We start from the raw sequence: 14006 nt of genomic DNA, 5'->3' as shown, positions 1-14006 counted from the left end.
CAAGACCACAATTACCAGACCAAGCTCTTGCCATTCTGGTGGTGACCCAGGAGGAGCAAATGCATGAGAAAAGGAGTGCAAGTCTGCAGGTGCACTTGGATAGCTGAGGCTCGTTATCAAACAAAATCTCTGTGACCATATTGCATCCACAGACAGCCCAGGGACAACTCCAGATGTCAGATAGTCAATGGGATTTGTTTCTGCAGCAAGTTAAAGGCCTAAGACATTTTTGCATATGCAGAACAGCAAAGTTCACGTGTAAGATTACACTGTTTCCTGGTGCAGCAAGAAGTGCAGCAAATGTATTCACTCATAAGCAGCTAATGCAAGATGAGATGGTAATTCAATCCCAGATTTCCCTACCTCAGTTCAATAGTAATTTAATGTTTTCCTTGGAGAATCAGCAGACTGCTTAAACTTCCCATATATCAAAGGTGCATCTTTTTATGGACTTTCTCAGTGAAATAACAAATGAAAAAGAAGATAACAAATGAAAAAGAAGACAAAAATGTAGTCAAGAATTTTACAACATCAACCAGTCAACTTCCAGAATCACAAGCACATAGTAACTTACATTTGTGCAAAATTAATGAAAAACCCTAATGTTAGCTAAACCTCAGTTACACCAACAATGCCACTTTATATATACTTTCTACACCTTCCAACAAATTCCACACATGCAAGATATGAGCAGAGCATCCACATGAAAGGTTTAGTGAGCTGGGTTGAAAGTTAGTTTACCTAAAAGTGGATTATTTGTAATCATGTACTTGTCTAATCATGTTCATTCATGGAAATCAGGCAGCCTTGTCTTCCTGAGTAGGGAGCTTTGGCATAGCTTCTCTACTGAATGAAACAGAGTATTTCAAGGTACTTGACCAAATGTGGGATTACAATCTCAGCTGCTGTGAAACAGGATCATCCATGGTTTCAGGAACAACCTTGAGTCAGACTAAAGAAACAGACCTTAAACTAATTAAAATCAACTCTTAACAGGAAGACCCAACTGAGCTTTCTTGCAATATGAAGTACCCACTATCTGACTGTGAGCTATGTATGGAATCAAAACAGTCCTGAAAATACATGAGTGTATCTCAGGGAAGAGCCACAGCAGTTTTCACTCCCTTTAAGTGCTTACTTGATCCCCATACCCCTTCAGATCATCAAGACTACCATGTCATGGAATTAAACAAGCCTCAGTCTCACACACCTGATGCCTAATTGAAATTTGACAGTAAAAGGAATGATGCCCAGTTCTAGCACTGAAAGTCTGTAAATACAATAGGAAATGTTTTTCCAGACACAATATGTTTATTTTAAATTATTTTTTAAATTAAAAATTCAAGCTGCTTCTGGAATTCTGAGTTTTAACTTCTGCTAATGTATTACCTTCAGCAAAATATCTTCACCAGGCCCAGGTAAGCCCCTGCTTTATCAGAAGAACTCATAAAGAAATTTGAGGAGTACACAGCCTTTCAGTTTTTAGATGTTTAAAATGTATTGGAAATGTTTTTTGTCAAATGCTCTGTACTCCTGTTTCTTTCAGTGAAACTGCAAAGATAATAAGAAAGGCACAAATGTATTACAAAATTTAATCAATCAATTTCCATGGCTGCATGGGTATAATATTTGACCTGATTTGTATTGACTTTTTTCTAAACTTCTATTAGATTTGAAAGCCTTAGCAACATTACTTTTTCCTTCAGTTCTCCACTTTACTCTGGTTTTGGCTGTAGTCTTCAGCAAATCCTGTTCAAACACAGCAACATCACACATCTTTTATTTCCAAACATTTTCACCCAAATAGGATTACCTAGTTTTTCAAGAAATTTTGGCAATTCTGAAAGTGTTCCAGAAGAACACACAGCTATCCTCTCACGTGGGGGGGCCAGACCAGTGACCATAAGTCATTAACATATAATCATGCAATGAGTTTTGCTTGAGCAAAAGATACTTCCAACAATAAAGATTTCTCTGCTAACTTTATGTCGATCTCTGTGATGTGATGACTGAATCAGTGAGTTTCAAAATTTAATTATGTGCTGTGTGGAAAACTGTTTTTATTTAAACAACCTTCTTGGAAGTTTTCTGTGTGCCCCAGTTTCTCTTTTGTGAAGCGGTGGAAAAAAAAACCAAACAAAAACCAACCAAACAAACAAAAAACCGTACAGGAAATAAACACTCTCTTTTCACATCCCCAAGCCATTCATGACTATACAGACTGCCACTGTAGGTGATATTATGTCTCCTCCAATTGCCTGTTTTCCAGACAGAAAATTTCCTACACTAATTGGTTCCTATTTGTATGAAAGCAGCCCCATACCTCTGACCGCCTTCACCATTCCTCCACATACACTAATTCTACTTTAACAAAGGGAACAAAACTGGACATGGTACTCCAGAAGTAGGCACAGCAGAGATTACTCAGTGACATAAGGATTTTGTTGTTCTCAGTTTCCCTCTCGGCGGTTTGTAATGGTTTTTTTTGCCTTTCGGACTGACACTGAATGCCAACGGAGCTGCTGCTGTTTTCAGGGAACTACCCACAGCCAGTCAAGGTCTCTCAGTGAGGGTAGCAGCTTACAGAAGAGCATTTTTTTTCTCATCTGTATTGCTTGTACAAACAATTGATTTCATCTTCTCTACTGATCACTTCGCACCACCAATTTATCCTCCAACGGTTTGCACTCAGCACTGAATTTTACTATTTTGAATAAATATTTTCACATATTTGAAAATTTTCTTATTCCACACTTTTTTTTCCATTTCCAGTTCATTTAGGATTATGCTGAACAGCTGCAGGAACCTCTGCAGAAACCCCTGTGTTTTCTCACCAGTAACTCCCCCTCCACCCACAGAAAACTGACCACCTTTATTTTATTATTTTACATAATAAAGCCACCTTAAGCTTTATTATGTAAAGCAACTCTCCATTTCTTATTTTTCAGTCAATTACTAATCCACAAGAGGGCTTCCAGTTTAACCCATAGGAACTTAGTTTCTCTGCAAGCCTAAGAGTGGCTGCAGCAGGAGAAAAATTATGTACTGACTATGAAGCAGGACTACAAGAAATATAGTTATACAGAGGTTTCCCTGCTGCCGCTTTGCACGGGCCCTGCCGCCATCGCTCACGGCATTGGGAACAGGCAGAGCATATATGCTCTGTGCAGCTGGATCCCCTGCCAAACATCCCATACAGCTTCCCAGTGATACCACATGGTCAGCATCAGGCAGCCAAGCCTGCACGCTCTTTCCTGGATGGCCCCACCCACCAGAACTCTATAGAGTGTGAGCAGAGAAGCTACAGCATCCACAGCACCACTGCTCTCTGAGGACACTGCAAACATAGCCAGGGAGACTTACCTAAGCTGGGCTCCTGCGGAGAGGGAAGAGACCCACTGAATGTGGTTTTCATACATTTAGGTCCTCTCAGGTCCTACAAAAAACTGCCACATACACCCACTGCACAAGGGTGATAGTGATCCCCAGCCTTAAATAAAAGGGAAAGAAAAGGGAAACAGGACAGTCGATATGAAAGATCCAAACAGAAAATGCATTTTTAACATTTCAACCTCCTCTTGGCATGAGTTCTTCCTTCAAGAAGAAAAGGGATTTTTCCCTTTTATTTCCCTGAATGACTGAGTTCTCTTGGTAATCAGCCCAGTTAGGCTTTATTATGTAAAGCATCTGGGATTTGAAACTGGGATTCATAAGCAGAGATGGCAGTATTCTGGTTTTGGCAACACCTCACTCTTTCACAAGGAGAAAATTGTTCCTAGATTCACAATCTCAAGGAATACAGAGAACTTAGCAAATACATGGAGGAAGGAAAGGAAACAAAAAAATCAAAGTTTTTCTTCTTGAAAACTTGACACGAGAAACACTCATACAATGCCAGAGTAAAGGCAAGGCTCATTCATACAGGAACAGAGACTATAGAAGCTCTCAGATGTGCAAGAGCAGTTAATAGAATAATTCCATCAAAATTATGCCAGGTTTAATTAATATATTAATTTACCAAATCTCCATCAAGTTCTCAGTGTCTCCTCATCCTCAATGATTTTTTCTTAGAGAAAGTACATGCCATACAGAAGAGGTTCTAGAAGCTGCTGTCCAGGTTCTCTCATCTGGGATGTGTGATACCCCCACACAGGGATTAGGCTGAGGTGACACTCAGATCAAGTACTTAGCAGTAAGGGAAAAGCTTCACCTTCCTGTTCCTTTTCCACTATTGCTCAGGCCCATGGCTGAAAAGTAGTAAAAGATAGATGAAATGCAGCATACTCATCTCTATTTGATTGCCTCTTCTCCAGTCTAGCCCAATCTTGCTACAATCCAGCTCCCTGTCCTTTCAGTCTTCCCCAAACAGCTTGCTTCCTCCCTCAGCAACTGCAATCTAGCCTCTCCTTAAAAACAAAAACCCCCAAAACCTAAAACAAAAAACCAAATACATCAATCAGTTCTTAAAGCTTAACTTAATTACTAACTTTCCCTACTTTGTTTCTTTCATAACCAGTGTCTCAGCTTCACCCCAGAGCAAGATTCCTTATACTGCTGTGAAGTTTTGCAGTAAGGCTCTTCACCCTGAATTAACTTAAAATGACTGACCAGATCACAGGTTTCAATACTTCCTAGCATAACAGGCAGGGCCTTCTTTCTCCCCAGCCTTCCTTGCTTGGATGAAATAGCATTTGAATCTCTTCTACTGGTCTTCTGTGTCTAAAGAGTACCAAGTTTCTTTGTAAGTGCTTCTTTCAGATTTCTTCTTTGTCTTTTTTTTGCCATGTGGGATTAAGTAATCACTGCAGAGCCAACAGCCTTGAAAGAGTTTATTTAATTTAACACCTCCAGTTGCCCCTGCTCCAGCTGAGGGGTGTTCCAATCTTTTATTCTTCTTCAGTCTGAGGAGCTAAACTATCCAGATGTGCCCACAGCTGCACTCCTCTAGAAGTAGCATAGCAATAAATGAATGAATGCTGCCTTTTGCCAATGCAGTGCCAAGTAAGACCCTTCCTTTCTAAGTTTACTGAGAAATCTTTACAGATGAAGGAAGTACTTTGTGTAGGAAGTTAGGAAGACCAAGAATAGGAAGCATAAAGGTGAGCAGGGAATGAATTTACTGCAAAAAGGAGTAATAATGAAGCATCACTGTCATTTCCTTCATCGGGGCACTTCCATAAATATGTATAGTTAAAGGAAAGGCCTCATGAGGGAAACTACTCCAACCCCAAAAGAAATGAAACCACTGAAATTTAAATGTAGAAAAATGAAACAGTGGATGCCAGGGAAGAACTCTGGTTTCAGAAGATCAGCTACTGGTACCATGACAATTAAATAGATGGTATAGGTGCAGAGATGTCAGAGTCACATTCTTCCACAGACTTAGCATTATGTATGCAAATGCTGAAATTAAATGGTTCCAGAAAACACACACCTTTTGTTTTCTGTTGTTAGGGTGATTTTCTTTTCAAATGAAATGCTGGATGCGGGGTCATAAAATTAATTTCTTCCCTCCAAAAGTGTCTGTCCAACATTTTTTTAGAGCTCAAACCTTTGAGGTGTCCTAAAAGTATTAGGCTCTAAATCAAACTGCGTGAGTGTTCAGATTTTGAGTATTAGAAGTCTGAATTTTATTACATGCCCTACTTTGTAAAAATCCCTATTTCAAAAGAACGAGCTACACACATAGAAGTTCAGCAGGTCTACCATTCAAGTCAGGATTGATTTAAAACACTCAGGAAATTTCTCTGTAACAAAAAGTGATTTTTAACTGCCACATAAAATTGTTCATTTTACATACAATCAACGATGTAAAAAAGAATAAAAAAGCAGGGTTTTTCCAGGACCATTCAATTTGATTACACAGAATAAAACTGAAGTGCTTACCCCTGAGGAACAGGCTGACAAATTATAACACAGATAAAGGGCTCAGTAGAAGGATGTCAACTTTAATTTGGAACTTTTTTAAAATCACAGAACCATTAGGTTGGAAAAGAACTTTAAGATCATTGAGTCCGACCATTAACACAGAACTGCCAAGTCCACCTCTAAACTGTGTCCCTAAGTGCCACATCTACACAGATTTTAAATACCTCCAGGGATGTACCTTAAAATTTTACTGCCCTTTTCCACTTGTGCATCTTAAAAGGTAGCAGCATTCAGTGGAGCTTTAGGATGACAGAAAGCTTTTCCCTTTTTATAAAAGGAAGTAGTGCAATGCTCAGGGAATGCACTGAGGACATGGGAAGATGCAGTTTGAGGCTGGTGTGGCTGAGCTGCCCACCTCTGGCAGATGTGCTGCCCCAAGGCTGCTTACTATCCCCCACTGGGTGCTGGCCTCCCTCCTGGAATGCACCTCAAGCACTCTGAGAGGACTTGGCTTTCTCTTAATGCAAAATCAGGAGAATTTAAATAGGAAAGTAACCTTTCTATTATTCATCTAGAAATCTATTTTTATTAATCATATAGAAATAGGAAAGTAATTTCCAACAACCGCACCTGCAGCCAGAGGCCACACCCCAAACAAGACCTCAGACTTGCTGCAGAATGCCCACACTCATCACAATGGTGCTGGTGTGTCCTTCACAACAGAGCTTGAAAACTGTTTCCTTACCACTCCTATTGCTCTATCTATTTTAATGCAATACAATCCTCAATAAATAAAGTAGCATTATTTTCTTATTTTTGTTGGTGGATGCTTTATACAGCAGGTACCATCGAGAGGGGCAGAAGATTCCAGGTAGGGGGAAAAATGCCTTTAAAAAAGTGTTTTGCAAACAATTACAACTTTTTCATTTATTGACAAGCAAAAATCACTATATCCAATTTACAATTATTTGCTGGGTTGGGTTTTTTTGATTAGGATATGAAACAGTGGATATTCTCAGATCCCCTTTATTTTTCATTTAATTCTATTCTTCATGGAATATGGTACTTCTCAAACAAGACAAATTACATTGATCTTTCCTGGGAGGTGGTCTACACAACACCCTCAATAGATGAGGGAAAATGACTGCTCTTCAGTCTCTAGTTACTCTGCTGCATTATGGTAAAACTGACTGAAAGAAAAATGTCATCTAGATTCCCTTATATTGTAAACCATATCCAAACCACCCTTTCATGCTTTCTTGAAACAGAAAGACTGAATTTTTGCTTCAATAGGCTACTGGAAGTACTGTTAGTTTTCTTGAATGACCACAGTCCTAAATTGTTACTGCTTTGGAAAGAAAAATATAAGCAAGAATGTACACATTCCCTTGTTTCTTTGATTACATACCACTGCTGCTTTTTCTTATTTTCTCTCTTTGACCCTTCAGAATTATTTCTAATGCAAAAAACAAGGATTCTCCTGTCAATGAGAAACTTAATACAATGCTGGGGGGTTTTCAGTTACTTAAAATGCAGCAAAATTAAGTGCTTTTTTGATTAAAAAAAAAAACACAAAAGAGGTTTAATGGACTTCACTTTCAAATAATTTAAGCTTTAAATTTACTAGATACTTTAAAAAAGCATCATAACCATGATCAGGAGTCGGCCCATAAATCCACAAAGATTAATGCAGAGGGACCTGCTCACAGAGAGATGCATCCCCAGAGCACAATTCCTATTCCAGCTCAGGAGACATTTATTTCTAACCCTACCCAGGTGCTGTCAGGTCAGCTGCAGAAAGTTATTGGCAAATAATCACCAGGATGCACCAAGGAGTGCAATCAAAGTATCTTCAACACTGGTATTTTAAACAGTTGCCTTGTAATCATGCTGCTCTTGCACTGTATCTGTTTTCATTGAGTCATGTCACGTTTTAGAAGATCTAAAAGTTTGAAGTGAGATTTCCACAAAATTTCAGGTTTTGTATTCTTGCCATTTCTCAAATGCTTCAAGTTTGTTTCTGCAAAATTTTCAGAAAATTCAGAGCTTCTTTAAGTATCCAAAAGCTTTCCATAGCACAAAGTTACATGTATAAACTGTTATTCTACTTCATCTTTCTAAGTATCATATTTCTCTACACTGTCACATGTATGTGCAAATGGGGTCTCTTGCAGAGTAATTCCTGGTGGTGCAGTGGGTTGCAAGCAAAGAGCTCTCAAAAGCAGAGTAGTGTTGGACAGTTTAACTTTTGTTCCCCCGAGGAATGAGGCAGAATGCTGTTCAAGAAACTAAACTGTTTGCCCTACGATAGAAAAAATATTTTTGTCTACATTTTTCAAAGTGTAACAGCAGCAAGAAGAGGTACAATGGGATTTGGAAAACGGAACATGAATAACTGCACTGTACAAACAGTTCTTTCACTCTCCTTTTGTCCCTTTTCTTTTCCCCTGACATCTGCAAGGGAGTATTTAAAACTAAAGACTAGTTTCTCATGTAAAAGACAGTATCTGCCTGCTCTCCCCACTTCCTCCATCCCCCAATAGGCTCAGTTTGTACACACAGTGCTCATGGACCTTTCTAATGCAATATTAATAACTTAGAGCACCCAAAGCAAATAGTAATAAAATAAAGTCTATGAAAACTTAAAGTCTTTCCTAGTGAAAGCTCTTTAAAAATATATACCTCGTTAATGACATTCAATATTATCTGTAGGTGAAACACAGTAAGGTATTAGATTCAAAGGTTGTTTAATACTCATGAATAATACCCCAAATGCAAAGAGTCTAGTAACTAAACTCATACGTAATTTCACGTGAACAGCTGCCTCCTTTTAGAATGAAAAAAAAGAGTTTATGAAACATTTTAAAGCCAATTTTAGAAAGCAATCCCACCATGGAGTCACTGCCAGATGGCTATAATATTTGACAAGCTACAGACAATGTTTTGTCAACATGTGTTGTGGTTTTTCATACTGCCTGGTCTTCCCAGTACTATAAGTTACTTTCCCAATAAATATGGGAAATCCCTTTACAAACAGAAAGGCAGTCACAAATATGACTTCTACTCCATGTACTTGTGATCCAGGTACACACAATGATGTTATGCTAAACATGCTGAAGAACAATCTAACTCTTTAACAATACTTGCTTAACAGAGTTTCTCCTTCTGAAAGTACAACTCAGGTTTTAAATGAATCCTTCTGGTGTAATAACAGAACCACACTATTCCATAGATTTTTTTTTGGCTCAAACAGTTGAGGCTATTCATAAGCATCACTAAAATCTTCTAACACGATATATGAAATCACACTCCTTTCACTCAGAGCAAAAATACTCATCTGTGAGAACATAAACATGTATCCCATATTGAATTACTTAGACAAATAAAACCAATGTCCTGCCAAAATTCTATTATATGGCATATGTACTAGCAATTCCTTTCAGCAGCTCCCTGATCTCCAACTCCAAAAAGCAGTTAAGACTCAACAATGCAACAATAGCACTGAGCTTTAAAATATGCAAACAATAGCACTGAGCTTTAAAAGGCAAGATTTTAAAAGTAAGTGTTCAGAAAACAAGATGCTGTAAGGAAATATTTACAGACACATAGAAAGGCCATGTTTAGACTTGTAAATACCAACCTTGTTTGTAGTTTTGTCCAAAATCCAAAACATGTTGCACATCTCCTTTAATCAGGTATTTTATGCAAGAACAGCATAAATGACACGGCATTTGAGAAACTCACATATCAAAAGGTCCAAGTGTGCATGTTAAACTCTCCTCAAATGCAGTTGACAGGCTTAGTGCAGTGCATTTAGATTTTGCAGTGAACTTGTTACCAAGGAAACCAGCAGCTGCAGGTGTTTTCCCATACACCAGGGAATGAAAATTCAGCAGTGAGCTCGTCTACTCAGTATTTTAGGCACACTTTTCTTGGTCTCAATAACAAACTATTTCTCAAACTCTGCTAGAAGACAGAGCTTGGGAAATGCAGAATACTGCATTAAAACATAATTAAAAAAACCTTCCCCTACACATGACCTTACTGAACAGTAAACAGCACCTTTAAATGTTTTTCTTTATTCTCCTCCAGTCTCCTCTCCAAAAGTGCCCTACCTCCCTTACTTTGTCTCCTTCAATAGAAGTGTGCAAAACCCACCCCGTGCAATGGGTTTTCATCCCAAAAAGTGTTCTCACAACTTGGCAAGGCTCCAGCTTCAAACATACAATGCTGACTTGGGAGAGACTACAGGAATGCATGTCCTGATCATACAGCACAGCTTTGCAAAATTGTGCCATGCTACAGAGATATCACTATGACTGGCATAATTCATGCTTCTTAGGATGAGGATAAAAATACAAATTCTTAGTTAAACCCCAATGGAGATGCAAGGTAGAAAATCCACTTTCGATGCACTTCTTCTATAGGATATTAAACCAGTAACTCATACAATGCTTATTTCTCATTTATGCTACAGATTGGAAGGCCAATATATATAAATTAAAATACAGGCATTGCATTTTTTATTTTTTTAAGTAGCCTCTTTTCTCTGAGTAAGATACTGCAATGTTTATAAATCTTCTGAGATCCTAAAGCATTTTTCTGCTTGTCCTCTTTCAATGTTACTGAATCAACAGCAACATCTACTGGGCACAGAAGGGCAGGATTCAATTTCTTGAAAGAGATTAAAAGGCCAGGTAAAGGAGCATATAATGCTTACAATATCCATTTCTGGATACTTTGGCATCACTTTGGCAGTCATGGTGAAACCAGCAAGAAATAAAACTTTTAAATACGCATTTTCTTTCTTTTCATCTCTGCAGAAGGAAAACAAGCCCAACAGGAAGATGGACAGAAGGACAGCACTGACTCCTTTGCTTTGGTTGGCTTTGGAGGTGACATATGACACGATGACATACATATGACAAATAACATGTTACATTTAGGCATATTGGATACACTGGGCTAACATAACCAGTTGACAAGAATTCTGCCAGTAAAAGTATTCAAATATTCTTCAGATTGATGCAATGGAGAGTTTTATTATGAACATTTTTGCTCTTTAAATCTATTTTTCCTCTTTGTTTAACAACTGGAGATTTGCTAAATAAATAAAGAAAGCAAACCCCACCAAACTGATACCAGCCAAACGGCAATGACTAAAAACCAACCAGATCAGACCAAGCAGAAGTTCTTCAGAACTTCACAAAGAACAAGTTGAACACCTGTGAACATAATAAATGCTCACAACAAGGATTCCAAAGAACTTTGGCATAATAACACCCAGTTATACACCCCTTTCAAAGTAGAACCTACTGGGCTCTAAACTCCCTAACTAGAACACAGTAATTGGAGCCTTGTGAGAGGGGTACAGGACAATCCATATTTCTGACATGTTCATCTAAGCAATCCAAAGAAAATGAGAGTGGGACAAGCTCAGTTTCATCCTTGTTGGTGCCCTTTTGCAGGGATTGGTGTTTCACCTGCCTGATGAAAGGCACACATGGGCTAGAGTTCACAATCACAGCCCCTGCCTGGATTTTGACATCTACACAACTCCCTCTTTTAAAATGCAATCAGATGAGAACAGGATTTCTGCTCCAAGCACGCACCATGCATCACAAATCAAGTGATTTACTAGAAGTGCTACTGGAAACTAAAAAAGCTTTCCTGTTACAAGTTGGGGCCTCAACAACAAACCAAGTTTCCCCTTGCTACCACCCCCTCTGGTCTAGTGACTCTTCAATTCTTCAACATAGTGCCTTCACTCATGAAGAGCTCAGCAGCCAGACTGAGCATCCACCCAGACTTCCAGGCTGAGGAAGAAGCTGGAGAACACTCTTTTTCTGGGAGAGTGCTGCACTCACTTGGCTGTGGCATATGTCGGGAACCCCAGTGCTACTGTACCCCTTCTGCATGAAGCTGATTACCCTGCCTTTTGAGAAACCAAACAAGGTGTGTGCAGGGCACAGGAAGCAGCTCAAGAGCACCACACACACCAAACTGCAGACAGCCCTCTCAAGAATGACAGCAGCTCTGGGCAAAGGCAAGAGAACCTGTGATGAGGTAGCTCCATCCTCATCAGAAAAACTACTGAAGGAATTATGCCCTCTCGGACCTCAAACACCTAAATGCTGCCAAAGTGCCCCAAACATTGGCACTGCTCTCCCACAGGCTGCTGGGGAGCCTCTTCCTTTGCAGTGCAGTGAACACAAGTCCAGCAGCACTGCTGGAACCCCACCAGTCAGTAAAACAGGAAAACCCAGTTGCTCCATTTGGGACTGGTCCTGGCTGCACACACAGATGTCATTTTGATACCTTCTATAATCTCATTTATAGACTTCCTATGTAAACATGTTTTGCAAGAGTAAAAAGGGCAGGCCCAGGCCCTTTTCTGTGCAATGAAGGATGTTCAGATACACAATACAGCACATGAGACCACTGCTCTCCACTGAAACCACACAGAGGCACAGTACAGCACACAAACAGCAAACTTCAATACACAGTATGGTTGCAAAACATACAATCTGTGTTCTACAGTGAGGTGTCTCTCAAAAGAAGCTATAGTAGGAAGGGGAAAAAAGCACAAAAGCAAACATGTGTCATGTGGTGCTTTTTCCATATTTTTCCCCCTACTCCTCTGGCTGCAAGCCCTGTCTGTGTGGAAAAAAACAACTGAATCTAGTACCTGACCTAGGAAAAAAAAAAAATCTGTCCTCAACACAAAGAAAGCTAGTGAAGAGGACCTCAGGAAGCATTAAGAGAGCTGACTCTGCTTCTAGGCTCACCAGCCTTGTTTCAATTGAGTTTTTTGGCAATTCCTGGCAGCAATACAGAGGTCCCCAATACATTCTGTGCACATACCTGGCCTCATGCACATATCCACACACCTTACTGGAAACAGAAGCTACTGGCAAGACTGCCTGGTTTTCAAGGACTTTCTCCCTACCCCAAAGAAACACAGCAGAAGCACCACTAATGTGTTTTCCCCGAAACCTCCCCATTTGGACATGTTTCCTTGGCAGCAGTTAATCCCAGGTGGCTTATTTGCCACTGAATCTGTCATTTTCAGTGTAGCTGTTTTTCCCCACGATGATTTTCAGATGGAAGTGACACATGTTGCAGGGATACCACGAGGCCTTCCCCTCTTTCCTTCACACACTTAGTAAGTACATACATTTCCCCAGGTAAGTCTTTGCAAAACAGGTTGCACAAATTTGACAGCAGGAAATTTCAACTGACAGACTCCAGATACAACATCAAATTTACTTCCCTCTTCTCAATATAAAGAGTTGTTTAGCATTGTCCATTGAAAACATATTAGTCTGTTCAATAATTAGTTCAGATGACATTGGAAGACTACAATAATGTAATTATGTGCAACAAATAATTTTAAAGAATAGCAACTTTTCTAATTCCCTCCATGATCAACAAATAGACTTAAACAGATATAAGCTGACCTGAAAAAATACAACTTCTCACTAAACAACTTAAATTGCCTCCAACTACAGCTGAAAGCAAAATTAGGATTGAAAAGAAACTTCAATATTTCATTTCATAATTCTCAACTCTTTCTGTTACCAAAGTTCCCTCCTCCTATATAATGAGGGTTTGACTTCCTAAACACTGAAAGAGAGTGCATTGATTAGCCCCAGAAATCCATGCATTTGCATGAAACAGCCCTGAGTAATTCCTCAGTGCCAGAGGCAACAACTGAACCCAACATTTAATGGGGTATAGGCTAGAACTGAGGCAAAGCAATTTATTTCCATGACAAATGGTCCAGCACAAACAGTCCAGCTGGAAGCCAGTGAGTCTGTGTAACCCCACATTTTACCCCACAGATATGTAGATGCCACTGATGTGATATTAAGGCAGCATGTGAGACTGTGTCACTCAGATGATTCCTACTGCACCTGTCCAAGACCAAACATTTACATTCACAACTTCTCCATCTTCCAAACCTAAGAAGCAAGTGCCAAATCCAGCAAGCAGCCTGCACTTACAGAATAAGCCAGTTTCTAATACAGTTTGGTTTTTTTCTGTAAACTTATTATAATCAAGCAGATTTACAAAGATATCCACTGCCTACAAATGCAGGAAAATGGGATTTACAGAATGCCTAAGCAGGTTAGACA

At 39.4% G+C, this 14006-nt stretch overlaps 1 protein-coding gene across 5 annotated transcripts in view; it reads right to left on the bottom strand.

Annotated features, from left to right (window-relative positions):
• MCF2L (MCF.2 cell line derived transforming sequence like) overlaps positions 1-14006 on the bottom strand; it is a 154326-nt gene that overhangs the window by 122654 nt on the left and 17666 nt on the right. The gene's annotated exons all lie outside the window — the stretch shown is intronic.

The sequence above is a fragment of the Parus major genome, chromosome 1 (genome assembly GCF_001522545.3).
Source record: "Parus major isolate Abel chromosome 1, Parus_major1.1, whole genome shotgun sequence".
NCBI classification, from domain to species: domain Eukaryota; kingdom Metazoa; phylum Chordata; class Aves; order Passeriformes; family Paridae; genus Parus; species Parus major.
This window is presented reverse-complemented; position numbering and strand designations above follow the sequence as displayed.